General features: G+C 37.4%; 1 long non-coding RNA gene across 1 annotated transcript in view; it reads right to left on the bottom strand.

The window, feature by feature from the left end:
* Window positions 1-20,682, bottom strand: part of LOC147838619 (uncharacterized) — a 65,285-nt gene extending 44,603 nt beyond the window's left edge. The window contains exon 1 of the long non-coding RNA XR_015522309.1: window positions 20,522-20,682. This is a non-coding gene — a long non-coding RNA (uncharacterized LOC147838619). The remainder of the gene's footprint in view (window positions 1-20,521) is intronic.
* Between the last annotated feature and the right edge of the window lie 1,566 nt (window positions 20,683-22,248).

Here is a 22,248-nt window from a genome sequence, read left to right as displayed (position 1 = left end):
GCTGGAGTAAACCACAAACTCCCGGCACTTTTGTGTCGTTTTCCTAGCCTTAATGCTGTTGTCACCAATTGATTTGTGTTTTTGGAAATCACGCTCTCCAAAAATTCAATTATGACACGTTTATCTTCACTCGGGGTTTGATACCGTGATCAATTTCAATCGCGACGCTCTTCAAATGGATGTGTCCAATTGCATTGTTGTCTGATAGTCAATGCTGAGCAGCGGAATTAGGATTTGACGAGCAATTATTTGTTTAATCTAAAATCGATTCATCTTTGGCGTGGCTTTCTAAAGACTTCAGAAACTTTGATTTCATGTTGAAATGCCAGTGCTTATAAGCTTAATGTGATGCTAAAACGCCATTTTATGCCTTGGCGTGAACTTCTGAGTCTCTAATAATCCATTTCTTTAAATATCACAGTCAATTCTGCTTATGTTTCGCTGTCAGGCATGCAAGGTCTCTGCTTTTAAACTAATGAAGGATGTTTGCTGGTTTAAGTTAAGCTTTGTAATCAATGATTTACAAAATACTTTACAAATCACATTTTCTCAAATCAGTTTTTTAATAAATTTAGAATTTATGCATACATTTCTGCCTCTTTCTACCTTTCTTACCTTTAGTGAAAACACACTTACTGGTCACCAATCTCGGTCTCGGAGAGCCGGTGTCCCTCTAGGGCACAGGTGTCAAACTCAGTTCCAAAAGAGCCGCAGCTCGGCACAGTTTAGTACCAACCCTAATTAAACACACCTGATCAAACTAATTGAGTCCTTCAGGCTTGTTTGAAACCTGCAGGTAAGTGTGTTGGAGCAGGGTTGGAACTGTCCAGGGCTTCGGCCCTCCAAGAATTGAGTTTGACACCCCTGCTCTAGGGTTTAGCTCCAACTAGCCTCAACACACCTGCCTGGTTGTTTCAAGTATACCTAGGAAGACCTTGATTAGCTTGTTCAGGTGTGTTTGATTAGGGTTGGAGTTAAATCTGCAGGACACCAGCCCTCCAGAAACAAGTTTGGTGACCCCTGCTTTATTAGGTATACAGAGTTGGACCCCCTTTTTCCTTCAGAACTACCTCAATCCTAAGTTGCATAGATTCAACAAGGTACTGGAAATATTCTTCAGAGATTTTGCTCCATATTGACATGATAGCATCATGCAGTTGCTGCAGATTTGTCGGCTGCACATGATGCCAATCTCCAGTTTCACCACATACCAAAGGTGCTCAATTGGATTGAGTTCTGGTGAATGTGGAGGCCATTTGAGTACGGTAAACTCATTGTCACGTTCAAGAAATGAGTCTGAGATGGTTCATGCTTTATGACATGGTGTCCTGCCAGAAGTAGCCATCATAAAGGTCATAAAGGGATGGACATTGTCAGCAACAATATTCAGGTAGGCTGTGACATTGACACAATGCTCAATTGGTACTAATGGGCCCAAGGTGTGCCAATAAAATATCCCCCACACCATTTGGGCCAATTCTCTGTAAATCTTAGAGATGGTTGTGCATGAATTAACAGTAGATCAACAATTTCTGAAATACTCACCATCAGCCTATCTGGCAGCAACAACCATGCCATGTTTAAAGTCACTTAAATCACCTTTCATCCCCAATCTGATGTAACTTTTCAATATTTTTTTTTCATTGCAGTCACATTAAAAAAGGTTACCACTAGGATATTAGTGAAATACTAATTCAAGCAAATATTTATTCAATGCATGTATATTTTATTTCCCAAATGGAAACATACTGGTCCACTGAACAATGCACTCAAAAACAATAGAGGTAAAGTTAGTTTTATATTTGGATGTTCAGACATTCTCCTTAATAATAACAACATTTCAGTAAAGCATTCTTTGCAATTTCTAAATAGGGAAATCATATTTGCAGCAAATGTCTATCAAAGTGCAGCATTGTTCACAGTGAATTAGATAGTGTTATTGTTGTTTAGAAGTCATACTTGCATGCCAATTCCGATCGAATATTCAAAGTACCATGGTTAAAAATATAGAGACTGCTAAATGAAGGAATGTGCCAATATAAAATCAACATTACCTCAATTCAAAAACAAATCTAATAAATCCCCAAACTCTTTTAAACTTCTCCCAAACACAAGAAAAAAAAACATATAATGTCTTAGCTGTTTGATGATGGTCCCTTCTTCTGTACACAGAAAAACATTGAGTGCGTTGAATATCACTGATCCACTTCTTCAAAACTCACTGTTAATGTTTGAATGAAACTGCATGATGGCCTCCAAGAAAAATCGTCAAAGATTAATCAGACATCATACCCTTAAAACATTATGGAAGTCCTTACGTTGAGCTTAAAACTCTAGGTTTCTCAACTAAAACTTCACAAAATTACTATTAGTTTGAAGTAGCCTCAAAGAACCATGTGTTCCATAAAAAAACTGACCCCTTTCCTCTTCTTCTTCTCATCCTTTTATACCCTCTATGTATCTCACCAGCACCCTCTAGTGCCCTGTAGTTTACATTTGAAGTCTTTTCCTGTCATTATTCCATAGATAAAAAGACAAAAACAAAAAACAAGTGGCAGACATTTCATTCTGTTACACTGATAATCGGTTTGAACAGCAGCAGATTGTCTTGACCATGTCTACATGTCTAAATGCATTGAGCTGCTGCCATGTGATTGGCTGATTAGAAATTTGGGTAAATTTGGATGTACCCAATAAAGTGGCCGGTTACTAGGTAACGCTTTAAAATTTTGAAATGGTGTACTATAGCGTGTAATTAAATTATCTCTCCTCACAACTGGACTGAATACTCCACTTAAAGGGACAGGTCAACCAGAAATTAAAGTTGTGTCATTGTTGTGCTTTCCTCATACTGTTGTAAACAAACACTTGAGCCAAACTCAAAATAAGACTTTTTTTTTAAACTCGTGAACAAAACAGTCATGAAATGTATCATCTCCTCTGAATGATTAAGATTTTAGAGCTATATTTGACAAATTACTGTATGTCACAGTGGAATGTTGCTCTGGATCCATCTCCATAATGCGAAATTATGTCATAGGTTGACAGTTATGACATTTCGAGACATGTTTCCAAGTTTGACATTTTTGTGTAAATATTTTTCAATAAAAAAGTCTTGAGTCATAAGGTGGGCAACAGTACGGGGTCTTCGTTGTCGCATTTTGCACTTCAAAATGCATCACACATTCTCTATTGAAGACCGGTCAGGACTGCAGTCAGGCCTTTGTAATGTGTGCCGAATGGGGTTTTGCATTGTTGACATATGCTTGGGCTTCCCTGAAAAAGAGGGCAGCATATTGTGCTACAAAATCTCTATTATTAATTACCTTTGACAGGGCACTTACACAACTCCATACCATGATAGATCCTGCCTTTTGGACTTGTTGCTTGAAACAGTCTGGATGATCCTTTCCTTCTTCTCCAGAGCACACACCATCAATGCCTTTCAAAAATACCTGAAATACTGATTCATCTGACCACAGTACATGTTTCCACTGAGTGGTGGTCCATCCCAGATGCCTCTGAAGCCATGAAGTCAACAGCGCTTCTGGACACTGTTAACATAGGGCTTCCTTTTGGGGTCTATTCTTCATCACTAAATTGCACTTGTATAAACAGCAGTTTCAATATAGCTTTTGGTATTTTTTCTTGTGCCAAATGTGAAACCCTTGGTTATTACACTAAAACCGGAGAGGAAACTATGTTCAAACCACAGGATCTCAAAACATACAATTTCTTAATTTCTGTCCTTTTCATTTTTTTTTTTTCAAAATTGGATTATAAATGTTAATATCTTTTTTATTTCTTGAGATATTTCCTCTGACAAATCAACAGAATATTCTAAAAATTCATTATAAATGATCCTTAAAGATAAGCATAGATATATACACTAGATGTCGCCTGGCCTATTGTTGTCTATTGGACGGAATGCGTCAATAGCGCCGCCATCTTGCTACAGGGTAGCGCTCCTTTGAAATGAATGCGGGACCAATGTACAGTGGAGGACTGTGGCCATCCAAAGCCAGAGATATGCACATATACACATATATCTATGATCGGGAGTTTTCCTGGATGTTAGTGTATAAATTTTTTTTTCTAATTACGAAAATTATAATTTTACATAACTTTTTTACATTGATGGATCAGTGACCGCACGGGCATTCCTGACAAAAAGCTTGTGTTTGTGTGTACAGAAATTTACTATTCACCCTCCCTGTTAAATTTGATCTAATCATGTCCTGAAACACTCCTCCTCTCCTGCTTTCACTTATACTGACAGAGGGAGTGATTCGTTTGTAAATGAATCCCCTGAACGACTCTTTCACTAACGTTAGCGACAATAATACAAGTTTCTGGCAGCGCAGCATCTCGTTGTCATATTTCTTTTGCATTGTTTGCTGATATTATTCAACAAAACTAGCATAAGTCGAGTGTTTAGTGCGAGTTGGAGCTTCTTTGTCTCATGGTGAATGCAGTAAGTGACTGTTATCATCAATAACGTTAGCACAAAAGTTCAGAACATACAAAAACAGAAAAAAAACTTAATATTACCTATGAAATGTTCTGCCTTTGTGCTTTGATTTCTTTGTTTGCTCATTTCTACACCCGTAGACAGCGCTAAGGTCCCGCATCTTCACGTAATAACACTGTCTTGACTAGTGCGGTTGAATGACATTTGTCCTGGGAGCACTGTACCAATGTGGCGGCGCTATTGACGCATGCTTAGGGTCCCTATGCGATATCTAGTGTATATATCTATGAAAGATAAGAAGTTGAAGTCATAATTCACTGATTCACAAGTAAACTGACTCACTTGCTCACAATCAGAGTGAGTCTCGAGTTAATGATTTACTGATTCAAATGATCCATTTAGAGCAAGTCTCCAGTTAACATTCACTGAATCAATTAATCCAGTTAGAGCAAATCTCCAGTTAACATTCACTGAATCAAATAATCCAGTTAGAGTAAGTCTCCAGTTAACATTTACTGAATCAAATGATGCAGTTAGAGCGAGTTCTCCAGTTAACATTCACTGAATCAAATGATCCAGTTAGAGTGAGTCTCCGGCTAACATTAACTGAATCAAATTATCCAGTTAAAGTGAGTCTCCAGTTAATATCAAATGATCAAGTTAGAGTGAGTCTACGTTTAATGACTCACTGATTCAAATGATCAAGTTAGAGCGAGTCTTTAGTTAACAGTCACTGAATCAAATGATTCAGTTAGAGCGAGTCTCCAGTTAACACTCAATGAATCAAATGATCCAGTTAGAGCGAGCCTTTAGTTAACAGTCACTGAATCAAATTATTCAGTTAGAGCGAGTCTCTTGTTAACACTACAGAATAAAGAGACCAGATTTTTCAGAGATCAATTATCAAGTTTAAATGATCCAGGATCTGCTAAGACATCCGATTTTTTTCAAGCAAGTGACAAAGAACAGACCCCTGGTTTGCTTGGATCATGAATGATACCACTATATTGAAGAACTACTACAGTGATATATAGTAAATTATGGAGTAGACAATCAAAGCAACCCCTGATGCTCAAAATCAAGTACATCTTTCTCATTTGTGAAGCTGTTACTCATATACATTACAGTGGGAAAGAATGAAGACTCTCATTTTCTGCTGACTTGAAGACCTGTGGGAAGGCATTACAGCGACTAAATAAAACTCCAGTCACGACTTTGAAAGTCTACAGCAACCACCCAGACCTCCCTAACAGCTGCACAGAAATGAGATATAACTGCATAACAATGTGTTAAAAACTTGTCAAAACATCTTTTAAACTTATTGGCAGTGCCACCGTGACCATTCATAATCACTCAAAATATCTCAGCACTGATTCACAATTGATTCAAATGATTTAGTCAGAAAAAAATCTCCAATTAATGGATCACTGATTCAAGTGATCTAGTTAGAATGAGATGGCAGGAAAATGATTCACTGATTCAAATGATCAAGACACATTTGTTATGTTTTGTCACCTTAGAATTATAAGGTTCTATCTGACATTTTTGTCAAAATTGAGTTATTCACATATTATTTTTTAAATGGCAACTTATTTACATTATGGGATGTGTTTTTTTTTATACGTTGTTTACATTTTAATGCTTTTTATTTAAAAAACAAAAAAGGTGTATCTACAAAGTTGAACTCTAGCTTGGCTCTATAAGGTTCTATCTGTGAGCCAATCAGCATTTTTAATGCACGCACGAGGACCAATCAGGATCAGCTTTCTTTGTCATTTCGCCGGACTGCTCCACTGACAACGGGAAACACCAGAAGAACAAAATCACACAAAATCAGAGTCGACTAAATAACGCCGCACCACACAAAATTGAAATGTGTGTAAACGTGATGATTTAGAAGCATTTCTTGACACTGAGATTCATTCATTCATTTTCGTTTCGGCTTAGTCCCTTTATTAATCTGGGGTCGCCACAGCTGAATGAACCGCCAACTTATCCAGCATATGTTTTACGCAGCGGATGCCCTTTCAGCTGCAACCCATCACTGGGAAACACCTATACACACTCAATCACATACATACACTATGGCCAATTTTAGCTTATCCAATTCACCTGTACCGCATGTCTTTGAACTTGTGGGGGAAACCAGAGCACCCAGAGGAAACCCACACAAACCCGGGGAGAACATGCAAACTCCACACAGAAATGCCAACTGACCCAGCCAAGGCTCGAACCAGCAACCTTCTTGCTGTGAGGCAATCGTGCTACCCACTGCGCCACCGCGTCGCAAACATTGAGATGAAATGCTCAATTTTATATTGTTGAAAAAGAAATTAATATTTAAAGATTTGTGTATTAAATGTGAAATATATTTATTTGTTCACACATAGTCAGTGAAACACTTTTCAGTGTTTATTAAACTCATTTGCTCATAGTCTGTTTCTTTTAAAGTCTATAAGTTTAATATTAAGCCTTGAAGGGCAAATACTTAATTTATTTCATGGGGCATATAATTAAATAAATATAATTTAATAATTTATTTAAAGCATAAAATTTAATAAATATGAACATACTAATTAGATCAAATTAACAGCTGCACTGTAAAAAAATAGTACAGCCTTGTGTGTTTAATTTTAAAAGAAAAAATATTCATCCTAAAACATGAAATAAATGTTACAGAAAGCAAAATTTTAACTTTCTTAAGCATCAACATATTGTTACAACACTAAACTATATATATATTTTTATTGTATTTCTTAATAAGTAATGCTTTAATGAATGATCTGCCAGATAGAACCTTATAATCCCAAGCGGAAAATGACTTTTCAGAGTGAGAAGGTTCTATCTGCATTTACCGTGGTTTATTTACTCCAATTTGCAAATGTAAGAGAACTTTGATAATTTACATTTAGAGAACATTTTAGAGGGTCACGAAACACCAAAACACATTTTTTGAGCTGTTGACAGTCGTATATGTGTCCCACACTGCTAAAAACACTATTAGGACACCTATATTTCACTAAAAAGTGTAAATTGGTTGTTTTTGCGTTATTTCAAGCAAATTCGTACTTCCGGTTTGAAACGAATTTTTGAAGCTGCGTTACGGTCATGACATAATAGCGTGTATTCCAGCGTGCAGACTGGACGTCTGTGCCAGAGTGAGTCTTATTACGTCTTACAGTGTGTTGCATTAATGCATGAGTAAGGCTTGGTTCAAACCAATCAGCGCGCTCTATAGTGCAACTTCATTAATATTCATTAGTGTCACAGTGTTTAGACGACAGAGACGCCACGTTGTGTTGGCAAAACAAGTGTGAAGTGTTGCTTTTATAGTTTGCTGACGTTAAGTTTTGTTTTCATTTTCTCTCTGTGAGAGCGCAGCTGGCGTCTCGTGTGGATTAACAGTGTACGCGACGCTCGACAACAATAACTTACGTGTCTAAGGAGGATTATTGTTTACCTGAGAGCTGTTCTCATCTCCAAACGCTGAGATCTGGATTCGTTTGTAGTCTTCTCTTAATAAAGACGCGGCTCTAGTTACTGGTGATTGTCCTGTCTCTACAGATTTGGTAAGTGAGCGACCAGTAACGTTACTCTTTGTTTATTCAGTTTGCTCGTATCGAACTAAGTTAACTATTGCACCGAGTGTAAACACGTTAGCATCACAACCAAACTTTAACCTCGTGTAGGGTTTTTACCACATTTAGTAACTGGAATAACACACGCGGCTTTCTGACACTACCTGTTGTGTGCATCTAAGTTTCTGGGAAATGCAGAGGTTTTTTTTCTCTCATTCGCCGTGCGGTATCAAACATTGCATGAAAAATACACGCTTAGAGCAGTTCCTCGAATCAAATATCTCGTTTGTCGCGAGGGGCATGACTGAATTCCCTGAATGAAAGAGCCAAACTGCAGTTACAGTCTAACATTTAATAATTTGGCAAATAATTCGACTACAGATGTCCATGTAGGTTAAACACCATCACTTTCTCCTTTCTGTGTATTTTGACTCTGAAACTCGCGCGTGCCCAAACAGACACTCCCACACCCTCCCACTTTAGTTCCTCCGACACTCCCCCCTAAACAGAGCTGGACAAGCCCACTTTTCTGACTTTTTCCAAAGTAGAGGTGTGAAAACACCCTGCTGAAACGAGGGGGTTTCATGGCCCTTTAAGCCCTTTTACCCTTAGGGTCTCTGTCATGGTAATGTATGAAAGAGATCTGTTACACACATGTTGTTTGCTATATAGAATGCAAAAACTTTGAATCTCAATACCTCAAAATCATTCAGAACGCAGACAGAACGTTATAATTCTAAGGTGACGGTTTATTGCAATTTTTGGTTTAAAGTGGACAGAAAAATAATTAAATAAAAGTACTTGAATCTGGCAACCACATAGCAGCGCTACAAATCTAATCAAGAAAGTGACACATGCAAGATTTTAATCAGAAAACTGTTTCCATGGACATCCAATGTTAATTAAGACTGAGATGAATGTAGACAATGAGCTTTAAAATATATATTTTCCCCACAGACGGGAAAGGAAAACAAAAGACAACAACTTAAATGATGAAGATTGATGTGGAGCTGAGGCATGACGTTACACAGCTCATTATTCTGCTAATCATTGGCTGAAGATTCTGGTCAAAACATCACAGGCGCCTTTGTCTAGGTAGAAATTCAGTGATTTGAACGATTGCATCACTCAATCATAAAATATATCAAGTCATATAATCATCAATCATAATAAAGCTGTCATTTTCATTTCCAGAATCTCCAATTAATGACACACGCTGTTAATGACTCACTCATAATGACTCACAACAAGTCTCCAGCTAATAATTTACTGATTCAAATGATTTGTTCGGGGCGATTCTGAACTTAGTGACTCGCAGACTTAAATGATTTGGGCGGAGTGATTCTGAACTTAATGACTCGCTGATTCAAATGGTCTGGGCAGAGCAATCTTATCTGAGTTAACTATAGAAATAAATATATGCTTTTAATGTATTCAGATTCGTTTAGAAATATTACAATTATAAAATGAACATAAACAACTCTCTCATTCAAATGATTCAGTCAGAGCTAGACTCCATTTAATGACTCACTGACTGAAATGATCCAATGACAGTTAGACTCAGTTGAATGATTCTCTGATTCAAATGATCTAGTCAGAGTTAGACTCCATTTAATGACTCACTGACTCAAACGATCCAGTCACAGTTAGACTCAGTTTAATGATTCGCTGATTCAAATGATCCGCTCCAAGCTGGCCTCCATTTAATGACTCGCTGATTCAAATGATCATGTCAGAGCTAGACTATTTAATCACTCACTGATTCAAATGATCCATTTAGAGATAGACTCCATTTAACAACTCACTGATTAAAATAATGTAGTCAGAGCTAAACCTAATGACTAACTGACTCAAATCATTCAGTCACAGTTAGACTCAGTTTAATGATTCACTGATTCAAATGATCCAGTAAGAGCTAGACTCCATTTAATGACTCACAGATTCAAATGATCTGCTTCGAGCTGGACTTTATTTAATGACTCTCTAATTCAAATAATCAATTCACAGTAAGACACAGTTTAATGATTCACTGATTCAAATGATCCAGTCAGAGCTAGACTCCATTTAATGACTCACAGATTCAAATTATCTGCTTCGAGTTGGACTTTATTTAATGACTCTCTGATTCAAATGATCCAGTCAGAGCTAGACTCTATTTAACGACTCACTGATTCAAATGATCTGCTTCGAGCTGGACTTTATTTAATGACTCTCTGATTCAAATGATCCAGTCAGAGCTAGACTTTATTTAATGACTCACTGATTTAAATGATCCAGTCAGAGCTGGACTCAATTTAATGACTCGCTGATTTAAATGATTCAGTCAGAGCTAGACTCCATTTAACGACTCACTGACTCAAATGATCTGCTCTGAGCTGGACTCCATTTAATGACTCATTGATTCAAATGATCCAGTCACAACTAGACTCCATTTAATGACTCACTGATTCAAATGATTTAGTAAGAGCTAGGCTGCGTTCGAAACCGCCTACTACTTAGTATGTACTGCATTTGAATTTAAACGTACTACTCTGCCATTAGAAAAGTAGGTTTGGATGTACTACATCCGCCATTTTGTCATGGTCACGTGACCTACCTGCGTCAGTTGCGTCACTTCATTCCCATTCAAGAATTCTCTTGCAGGGCATCATGGGATAGTGCAGCGTGCATGGGATGCACACTTCAGAATCTCGCTGGAAGTAGTAACGCCCCATTCACATTGGGCGTCAGCTTCAACGCTTCCAATTTACTTTGAATGGGTGACGTCAGGCATTGCCGAACTGCATTGTGGATCTGTCGGCACCGCTTCAGAGGCAATGCTCACTGCAAAAGTTAGGACTTGCTCAACCTTTCAAGCACCGACGGAAGCGTCAGCCAATCAGATCGCTTCATGCAAATACACCAGCTCATATAGTGGCCTATTGCTGACTAGTTTCATTGGCTGACGCTGCTATGACCATCGCGTCGGCCCCAACTTCAGACAAGCTCTCTGTCAAGCATTGATGCTGATGCCCTGTATGAATGGGGCGTAAGTCATCCGGGTTCTTCTTGCATACGGATTTTCCAATTCTATAAATTCGGACATACTACTCGGCTCGCATACTGATTTTAGTGTACTGTATAGTATGGAAGTATGCTGTTTCGGACGCAGCCCTGGTCTCCATTTAATGACTCGCTGATTTAGATGTTTAGTAAGAGCTAGTCTCCATTTAATGACTCACTGATTCAAATGATCCGGTCAGAGCTGGTCTGTATTTAATGACTCACTGATTCAATCTTTAGAATATCAAGTAAACATCATGTTCAGTGAAGATATTTTGTACATTTATAACATTAAATAGAATATGTTATGTATGTATTTTCTCTGTATTTTAATTTTTAATTTATTGAATCTTATTGAATTTATTGAAATATTTTTTTTTCTGTTTAGTTGAAATCTCAATTTAAAAAAATAATAATTACACTTATTTATACACATTTTGTGGTCCAAGGTCACATTTAAACTTATTTTACATCAGTGACATATTCTGTTTACTCTAAATTATACATTTCAAGAGTTCACACTTAGCTGATTATTAATAAGAAAGCTTGTTTAGCATGCTGTCATAAGATCTACGAGCCCAGGACTCCCTCCCATTTGCAAGGCAAGAGGGGAGCTTGAGCTCAGATAGATCTCAAGAACCCCAAACCGGACCTGGGAAAACCCACAAGAACACGGGGAGAACATGAACTTCACACAGAAATGTCAACTGGCCGGGTAAAGACCTGAACCGGAGACATTCTTGCTGTGAGGCAACAGTAACCACTGGGCTGCCGTGCTGCCCTATAGAGGAAAAAGAGGAGGAAAGAGGGTGGAAGAGGGGATTCTTCAAGACAAAGATAACTTAAGGTAAGATGCTTTGGTTATTTATTCTAAGTTAGGAATCGTCTGATTGGTGAATCATAGGTTGTTTAAGGTGGGGCCAGCTGTCAATCATAAGCATGTGATTCTCTCAAAATGTGTTTATAAATAAACTTCCCTTGTTGTAAACGGCAAAAATAATAGAAAAATGCTTGAAAAGTAACTACAATTATGTAATGAGTCAGATATTGTATGTTTTTCACTTGTTTGCACACTTGAAACATTCTTGTCATGCAGTAGCATTCATCAACATGACTAATAAGGGTTAAGTTTAGACTTTTCTTCTCTTTGCACTTTTTTTTCTAGAACTGGCAATCGCATAACACAATATAAATGACTCAAAACACCTTGGCTTCTCATGCCTCAGCAGCATAAACAAGTGACATATGCAAGATTTGCATCAGAAAACTGTTTCAGGGACATTCAGCATTAATTAAGATTAACAAAAGTGTAGAGCTGAAAGAGATAAAAAATTAAGGTCTTACTCACTCGAGTTCCAAACCCGACTTTTTTTCTGTTGAACACCAAAGAAGATATTTTAAAGAAACCTCTAACTATTGACTTCAATAGTATATGTTTTTCCAATGAAAGTCAGTGGCTAGGTTGGCTTTTAAACAAGTGGAAACCTTCCGCTTTCCCTCGTGAAGCCAATACGGAAGTAACTGAAACTGCAATTCATCAGCTTTGGGGACTGGCTCCAGGAACTCCAGAGCCTCATGTAAAAAGACTTGCGTTTAAATCATACTAAAACATTGCGTACGCACAAAACTGTAAATGTGCGTAGGCAGTAAAAAAAAAAAACAGATGTAGGAAACACTGCGTACGCTGAATCCTACTCATAATCCAGCCTGATCTAATGAGAAAACAAAAGTATTTTACGTTTTGCCAGTTTAGTGGCTAATTTGTACGAGTTCAGTCGTATGAAATTGTACGATTTTTAAAAAGGAGGCGTGGCACCTAACCCCACCCTTAAACCTAACCGTAAGCAAATCGTACTAAATTGTATGAATTAGATCGTATGAATTCTAATTCTGAAAAGTTATGAATTGCCGTGAGATTGTGCTGCATATTCTTTTTGTACATCTGAATTGACAAGAAACTGAGCGCATGTGCACGAGCGCAAAACCTCTCCTTACCTCCTCCACCGTATGAATATGGTAATGACTCCACTTTGGCAAAACCAAATTAAAAAGTAATGGGATAAGCAAGCAAGAAGAGAAACTTCACAGATTGTAAATTGGAGGTGCTCTTTTCGGAGGTAGACCGGAGAAAAACTGTGTTATTTGCAGGCTTGTCCCCCGGAATTAATAACAAAAGAAAAAAATAGAGTGGGAGAGTTTAGCTGACGCGGTTAACGCAGTTGGGCCTGAACATTGCACTGTGAGTGAAATAAAAAAGAAACGGTCCTATGTAAAGGTGTAAAATTTTGTACTGACTCTAGCAGCGTGAATGGTGCAGCTCGTAAGGCGCATGGCTACATGTTTTGACACATTCGAGCATGAGTTCGAATCCAGCATCTGATGAACTCATTTTTCTTTCCCCCACTGCATATCAGATTTACTCTTCATCACGAGGAAGACAAGTAAGAATCATTAATAAGTGTCTATTATGTGAAGATCATTTAAGAATAATATTTTATTTGCACATATTATTTATTTATCGCCAATGAAATAAAACAAACACACTCACAAGAAATGCACGTACGCTAGGCATGAAGTTGGCATGGACCAACGGACATTTCCACATTCATTTTATCGTTAGTAAATCCAAACGTACATTTGAATGTTTGTAAAAACTGCCACATGTACAATGCACTGATGTTATGTAGTCAAAAAATCTATATATTTACAGTTTGATGTCGAAAAATACATCGTGGGAGTCTCAAGGAGAAAAAACACAGCATATGGGTTATATTGCTGTAGTGACATCACTCATATTGCAAGTCGTATCTCTCCAGCCCCCTTTTGATAAACTGGCCCCCATGACAAACTAATTGAATAGCCCTGCTGTACACTGTAAAAACAATAGGGTATCTGTTAATTAACAGTTTATATATTTTGTGATTAACGTGTTTATGGTTGTGAATGGCATTATGGGACCTTGATCTCTACTCTAAATTGTGATGTTGAAAGTTAACTCCACAGTTTAACAAAGTGACTTTTATTGACATTTTAGTAGTTTGAAATAATATAATGTATAATATTTGAAGGCTTAAATCAGTAAAATAACAGAAAATGTAGCTACTGCAGTTTATAAACATAAATATATGAACTATTAAACTATTTAAACTATTAAAAACGTCAACAAAATACTTTTTTTTCCAAACTTTTCAAGATTAAAGGTTGTTGGAGGAAAGGTCAAGCTCCCACAAAACAAGTCAGAAGCATAAATAAATGAGAAAAACACAAAAATAAAAACAAATCTCAAAATAATTAACTAACTAATTAACGGATATTTTTTTACAGAGTATATCGTGTTTAAGAAAACACTGCCATCCTTGTCTGAGAGGGAAAAAGGCAAAACAAAGCCGTTATATAGGAAACACAGCGAGGGAAGATTACTCAGAGAGCTGCGTCGTGGGCTTTGGAGACCGGCACCATCTGCTCCGGTGTCACCGCCGTAGGACGGATAGGATGAGTCAACTCGCGGTGCAGGCGGGAAACTCCGTGCCGAGATCCCGCCGAAATGACAGGAGACGCGGGAAAGTGGAGGTGTGCTAACATGCTCCATACAGTCGATTTATAATGAGGGAATGCGTTTCATTTCTGCATGTGAAGTGACAGGGGTGTTATACGTGGGAGTGGGCATATGAACGGCATTAATAATTGTCGGGGTAGAAAAATGCGAGTGTGTTGCATTATTCAGTAGTTTGAAATAACATTTGGGGGGGAAAGACACTTGTTTTTATAGCGGATGCCGGAGAAATTAATGGCTTTGTCACTGTATGTGCATATTTATGGAGTGATATGAAACGTTATTTCTCACTTAGAAAGTTCTGTTCCTCATTCTTGGTTTATATATATATATATATATATATATATATATATATATATATATATATATATATATATATATATATATATATATATATATATATATTTTTTTTTATATATATATATATATATATATATATATATATATATATATATATATATATATATATATAAATATATATATAAATATATATATAAATATATATATATATAAATATAAATATATATATAAATATATATATAAATATAAATATATATAAATATATATATATATATATATATATATATATATATATATATATATATATATATAAATATATATATAAATATATATAAATATATATATATATATATATATATATATATATATATATATATATATATATATATATATATATATAAAAATATATATAAAAAAAAAATATATATATACATATATATATATATATATATATATATATATATATATATATATATATATATATATATATATAAATATATATAAATATATATATATATATATATTCACAGGGGTGGAATGGGCCAATGTTACAGTTAGTCAGGCCACATCCAATACGTTGAGGTTGTTGTGCGTAAGAGGCTAAAGTCATGCTGCCAGGCCACATCCAATGCGATTCACAAAGTGAAGAGTGGGGGGTGGGGGGTTGATGGGGGCGCGGCAGGCAAGACTGGCGGTGGCAGGCCAGACTGACCGTCAGGCCACCGGTATATATATACACACACAATTATAAACCTATATATATATATATATATATATATATATATATATATATATATATATATATATATATACACATACATATATATATACACACACACACACAACCATCACAATTTTCAGGGGAAGACAGGTCTTTGGTGAGTCTGTGTGAATTATAGTCTCAGTTTCCTGTCCTTAGCTGACAGGAGGAGTGGCACCCGGTGTGTAATCTTCTGCTGCTGTAGCCCATCTGCCTCAATGTTGGATGTGTTGTGTGTTTAGGTTCTGCAGACCTCGATTTTAGCGAGTGGTTATATTGCCTTTCTTTCTGGCATCAGCAAGGTATTTGCGCCCACAGAACTGCCGCTCACTGGATATTTCCTCTTTTTTGGACCATTTTCTGTAAACCCTAGAGATGGTTGTGTGTGAAAATCCTAGCTCTGTCTGTCACCAACAACCATGCCACGTTCAAAGTCCCTTAAATCCCCTTTCTTCCTGCGGCAGATCATCTTGACCACGTCTACATGCCTAAATGCATTGAGTTGCTGCCATGTGATTAACTTTTTTGACATTTGTATTAACAGTTGGACAGGTGTACCTAATAAAGTGGCCAGCAAGTGTATATTCTTATTTTTTCCCTTTAATTTGGGCACATGTTTCCAAACAAAGCCACATCTCAACATTTTCTTGCCCTTTTTTTAACACTACATAGCAAGTAGCCTTCCAACCGCACAAGTGACACCCAAAATCCCAGCTGGTTAGTTTTGCACGGGCAAAGCGAAGTCTGGCTTTCTGCAGAAACTAATGTCGCAGTATCACAGGTGCTTGCGAACGAACCACAGCACAACATAAACCTGAACTCAAACCGCAATGTCAAATGGAGACGTCAGATTTCCACTAATTTGACAATCGTGGCTCATCTCGTATTGACACGCAAGCATGTACCTGTCTGGCATCAGTGTTGCCAAGTGCCCACCAGAAAGAGTGTGGGTGGCAGCAAAACTCAGCTGGCATTTGCTGCGTGACTTTCTTTGACTCAGAAACGCAGTTATTGCTCATGGAAACAAGCCAGTGCTGTGCCACTATAAATAACACGCGTCACGATTCAAGATATGTCCTGTGTGAGGGCTTATTTGTTTTCGTCTCGAGAATAAAACCTTTGTATTAACATTCAGTGATAATTTCACGCTATGAAACCCTTTGTGGGTGTCTTCTCTGCTTTGATACAGTGCCTGGTAATTAGTTTAATTGATTTTCTGTTCTCTGTTAAATAAATTCCATGTCAGATAGTGAAAAACGAGTGAAGATGACGCATCTGTCTTGTCGCGTTCCTCTTTGATATGAATTGGTTTTCATCATCCTTATTAATTATAAACGGACTCTTTCCGAGCTTAATTTGTGGCTCTTTCTCATTTTGAAACAACCTGATAATGACCTGGACTGGAATGTGTGGCTCTGCGGGAGCAAGAAGTCAGACGGACGTTTCGTAATTTGCGGCCAAAACAAAATCATTAGAGTTTGAATATGATTTGTAACCGCTTTAGCTTTGTTATGTTTACGTTGTGGAGCTTATTACACAAATTCAGTATTTAGAAAGTTATAATTGCCTGTTGAATTATTGAGAATGTAGTGCAAAGCCAAGGTTGCGATGTGGTCGTGACTTGAGAAGTAGAGTGTACATTTACACTCTTTAAATAATTCAGAGGTCTGGGCTCAATTAAGGGAGCTATATGTATGAATTTTTCAGTCTCTAATTGCTGTTTTATTACTAATGTGTTAGTTAATAAAATTAGGCTGTCCATAATAGGTGGAAGCTTATTATTTTTATTTTTTATTGTTGTTATTAAAACCAAAAAAGACAACAACTATAACATTAACTCCATCCACACCATTAGATGATAACTACAACGAAAATCCTTATAAGCATCCACACCAATAGACGATAACAATCATGGTTGATATATTAGCATCAACAATAATAGAACATAACAATAACCATAACTATATAATCATCCACACCAACAAAGGGAAACAGCAACGATAACTGTAGTAGCATCTATAACTATACATAATAGCAATATCGATACCTGTGTTAGCATCTACGACAACAGATGATTATTAAACCGTTAACTATTTTAGCATTTACACCAACAGATGATACCAATAACGATAACTATATTAGCATCCACACTAACAGACTATGACTACAACGATACCTATATTAGCATCCACAAAACAGACAATAACTATAATGATAACTATAGTAGCATCCACACCAACAGAACATAACGATAACTATATTAGCATCCACACAACAGATGATAATTATAATGATAATTATATTAGTATCCACACCAACAGAACATAACAATAACTATATTAGCATCAACACCAACAGAGGATAACAATAATGATAACTACTACCATCCACACCAACAGACCATACCTGCTGAAAAATCCAGCTTAAACCAGCCTACGCTGGTTGGCTGGTTTTAGCTGGTTGACCAGGCTGGTTTTAGAGGGGTTTTGGCCATTTCCAGGCTGGTTTCCCGCCATTTCCAGCCTGGTCTTAGCTGGTCAGGCTGGAAAATGACCAGCTAAATCCAACTAAAACCAGCTAGACCAGCCTGGTTTAAGCTGGACATAGCTGGTTTGGGCTGGGCTCCCAGCCTGGCTAGGCTGGTCAAGCTGGTGTTAGCTGGTCATCTCCCAGCCTGACCAGCTAAGACCAGGCTGGAAATGACTGGAAACCAGCCTGGAAATGGTCAAAAACCCTCTAAAACCAGCCTGGTCGACCAGCTTAAACCAGCCAACCAGCCTAGGCTGGTTTAAGCTGGATTTTTCAGCAGGGATAACAATAATAATTATATTAGCATCCACAACAACAGACCATAACTATAACGATAACTATATTATCATCCACACCAACAAAAGATAACAGCAACAACTTTATTAGTATCTACACCAACAGATGATAACAATAACAATAATTATATTAGCTTCTACACCAACAGACAATAGCAATAATGATAAGTATATTGGCAACTACATAAATCGACGATAAAAAAACAAGAAGTATTACCAGACGATAACAATAATCATAGCTTTAGTAGCATTCGCACCACCAGACGATAACTAAATTAGCATCCACAACCACCAGATGGTAACTGTGTCGATAAATAAATTAACATACACACCAACATATGATAACAATAACGATGACTAAATTAGCATCCACACCAACAGAACATAACAATAATGATAATTAGCATTCACACCAACAGACGACAACTATAATTATAACTAGCATCATCAACAACAGACTATAACACTAACAATAACTATAATAGCATCCAGAACAGAAGGCGATAAAGATAACTAATTAGCATCAACATTAACTACACTAACCGACGATAACAATAACGATAGCCATATTAGCATCTACACCAACAGAACATAACTATATTAGTATCCATTTTAACCGATGATAAAAAATAACTATCCCTGCTGAAAAATCCAGCTTAAACCAGCCTAGGCTGGTTGGCTGGTTTTAGCTGGTCAACCAGCCTGGTTTTAGAGGGGGTTTGGCCATTTCTAGGCTGGTTTCCAGCTATTTCCTGCATGGTCTTAGCTGGTTAGGCTGGAAAATGACCAGCCAAATCCAGCTTAAACCAGCCTGACCAGCCTGGTTTAAGCTGGATATAGCTGGTTTTGACTGGACTCCCAGCTTGGCTAGGCTGGTCAAGCTGGTTTTTGCTGGTCATCTCCCAGCCTGACCAGCTAAGACCAGGCTGGAAATGGCTGGAAACCAGCCTGGAAGTGGCCAAAACCCCTTTAAAACCAGCCTGGTTGACCAGCTAAAACCAGCTGACAAGCCTAGGCTGGTTTAAGCTGGATTTTTCAGCAGGGTTAGCATCTACACCTACAGACAATAACAATAATGACAAGTATGTTAGCATCCACACCAACAGATGATAACAATAACTATATAAGCATGCATCCACACGACAGACGATACCTATAATGATAACTATATTAGCATCCACACCAACAGATGATAACTATAATAATAATTAGCATCTACACCAACAGACAATAATGATAGCCTAATTATATTAGCATCCACATCACCAGACATTAATTATAAGGATAAATATACCCTGCTGAAAAATCCAGCTTAAATCAGCCTAGGTTGGTTGGCTGGTTTTAGCTGGTCGACCAGGCTGGTTTTAGAGGGGTTTTGGCCATTTCCAGGCTGGTTTCCAGCCATCCTAGGCTGGTTTAAGCTGGATTTTTCCATTATTTTAGCATCCACACCAACAGGCGATAACTGTAATGATAACTATAACGAAAACTATATTAACATCTACATCAACAGATGATAGCTATATCGATAACTGTATTACACTATAAGACAATAACTATAATGATAACTATATTAGCATCCACTATAGCATTCACACCACCAGAAGATAACAATATTGTTAACTATTTTAACACCAACAGATGACCACTATGACTGTAATTATAATAGCACGCACACCATAAGACGATAACTATATTAGCATCCACGCCAATACAGGATAAATAAAATAAATACAAACTAAAACATAACTTGTTTCCATGGCATTTCTAGTGTTGTTTTGCTGTGAAAATATACACAAATTTACAAATATACACGTTTAAGAAGCTCATCATTTTTAAAGCAACCTCAAAAACCACTGGTCTTTTTCTTCACCCACGACACGATCTGCTAGCCAAGCTTAAAATGTACTTTTTGAGAAGCAAGCACATATACCTGCTCTATAAAATGACAATTCCTCTAATGCCTGCCATGATTTCCATTGCACCACTTACTCATCTATTGTACTCCTGGTTTTCTCATTTCCTGCCCTCTCCGTCTTGATTGAGATATAAATAAATTCCTCCTGTGAGTGATGGGACCCTTTACACCGCTGTAGTCCTGCTCCTAATGGAACAATGTGTCTTTGTTGACGCGGAGAGCTGGATGTTACTGTAGTCAACACGGCCTTTCCGCCTGAAATAAAGGGAACAATGTACATCAGGACAAAAACGCTGCGGTGGTTCATCGTAGAGCTGTCTGTCATTAGAGGAGAACAGGGAGTGCTCTAGCACATTTTCTCTCAGAAAAAAAAAAGAAAGTTTTGGAAACTAAGGACATAAAGATCTCAGCGTGAAGGAAATTGTCCTCCGGGTCTCTTTACATTGTTCTCTGCGTTAAATTTGATTTGGCGTTTTTATATTCATACGCTTTCGTTGGGAGACATCTTCACAGCCAGTCCTTAAGAGGAATCTATACATCAGTAACCTCTCCTCTGGAAGCCGTCATATGAACAGCTTCCAATGCTGAACTCACATAGATAAATCAATGCCTGTCCTCCTAATAGCTTCCTCATGGCCAACAGCATTGTGATGCAGCAGACACACACATTCACCCGTTTCGATCTTGTCTGTCTTTCTTGGAAGCTGCTTGATCCAAAAGAGGCTTTATACGCCACATTAGTGCTTTTAGGCCTGATTTGAGCAAATTCAGCCCAAATTCAGGTTTATGTAATGTACTGTAATGTGTGTATTTATATATGTGAGGATGGTCTCTACACAACACCACCAGTGTGTATCATCCACTTGGATGATGCGACGGCAGCTACAGGACAACAGCGCCAGTGCGCTTACCTTACCACACACGAGCTATTGGTCGAATGGAGAGACAGTGATAGAACCAATTCAGTGGATGGGGATGATTAGGAGGCCATGACTAGTGAGCAGTCTTGGGGAGGTTACTTTAGAAATGTAATAGATTACAGATTAGAAATTACCCTTTTTAAAATGTAGTGAGTAGTGTACCTTTTCGATTACTTTATAAAAGTAAAGTAACTAAATACATCTGATTATTTATTTTTGATTACTTTTAAGTTTCTAATGGATATTTTCAGCTAAATCTTTTTCCAATCATTTTTACATTAGCTCTGTTTGCTGTTAGAATTTCAAAATCTTTATTTATTTAAATTAAGACTATATTAATTTAATTTTAAAGTACAGCCACCACAAAAACCCAACCTAGGCTCATTCTTAAAACGTAGTCCCGTGGACGTTTCTGGAGACTGCGAAATACGTCTATTCTGAATGTATCTGGGAGCCAGTGTAGAGACCTGAGGACAGGTGTGATGTGCTCTGATTTTCTGGTTCTGGTCAGAATTCTGGCTGCAGCGTTCTGGATGAGCTGCAACTGTCTGACTGTCTTTTTGGGAAGGCCAGTGAGGAGGCCGTTACAGTAATCCACCCTGCTGCTGATAAAAGCATGAACAAGTTTCTCTAAGTCTTCACTGGAAACAAAGCATCTGATTCTTGCTATGTTTTTGAGATGATAGTATGCTGATTTACTAACTGCTTTGAGATGACTATTGAAACTCAGATCTGACTCCAGAGTCACACCAAGATTCTTGACCTTATTTTTTGTTGTTTGACCTTTAGTAACAAGGTACGCATTTACCTTGAGAACCTCATCTCTGTTCCCAAACGCAATGACTTCAGTTTTCTCTTTGTTTAACTGAAGTAAGTTTTGT

The sequence above is a fragment of the Danio rerio genome, chromosome 22, assembly GCF_052040795.2.
Source record: "Danio rerio strain M-AB ecotype USA chromosome 22, GRCz13ab, whole genome shotgun sequence".
Lineage (NCBI taxonomy): Eukaryota > Metazoa > Chordata > Actinopteri > Cypriniformes > Danionidae > Danio > Danio rerio.
This window is presented reverse-complemented; position numbering and strand designations above follow the sequence as displayed.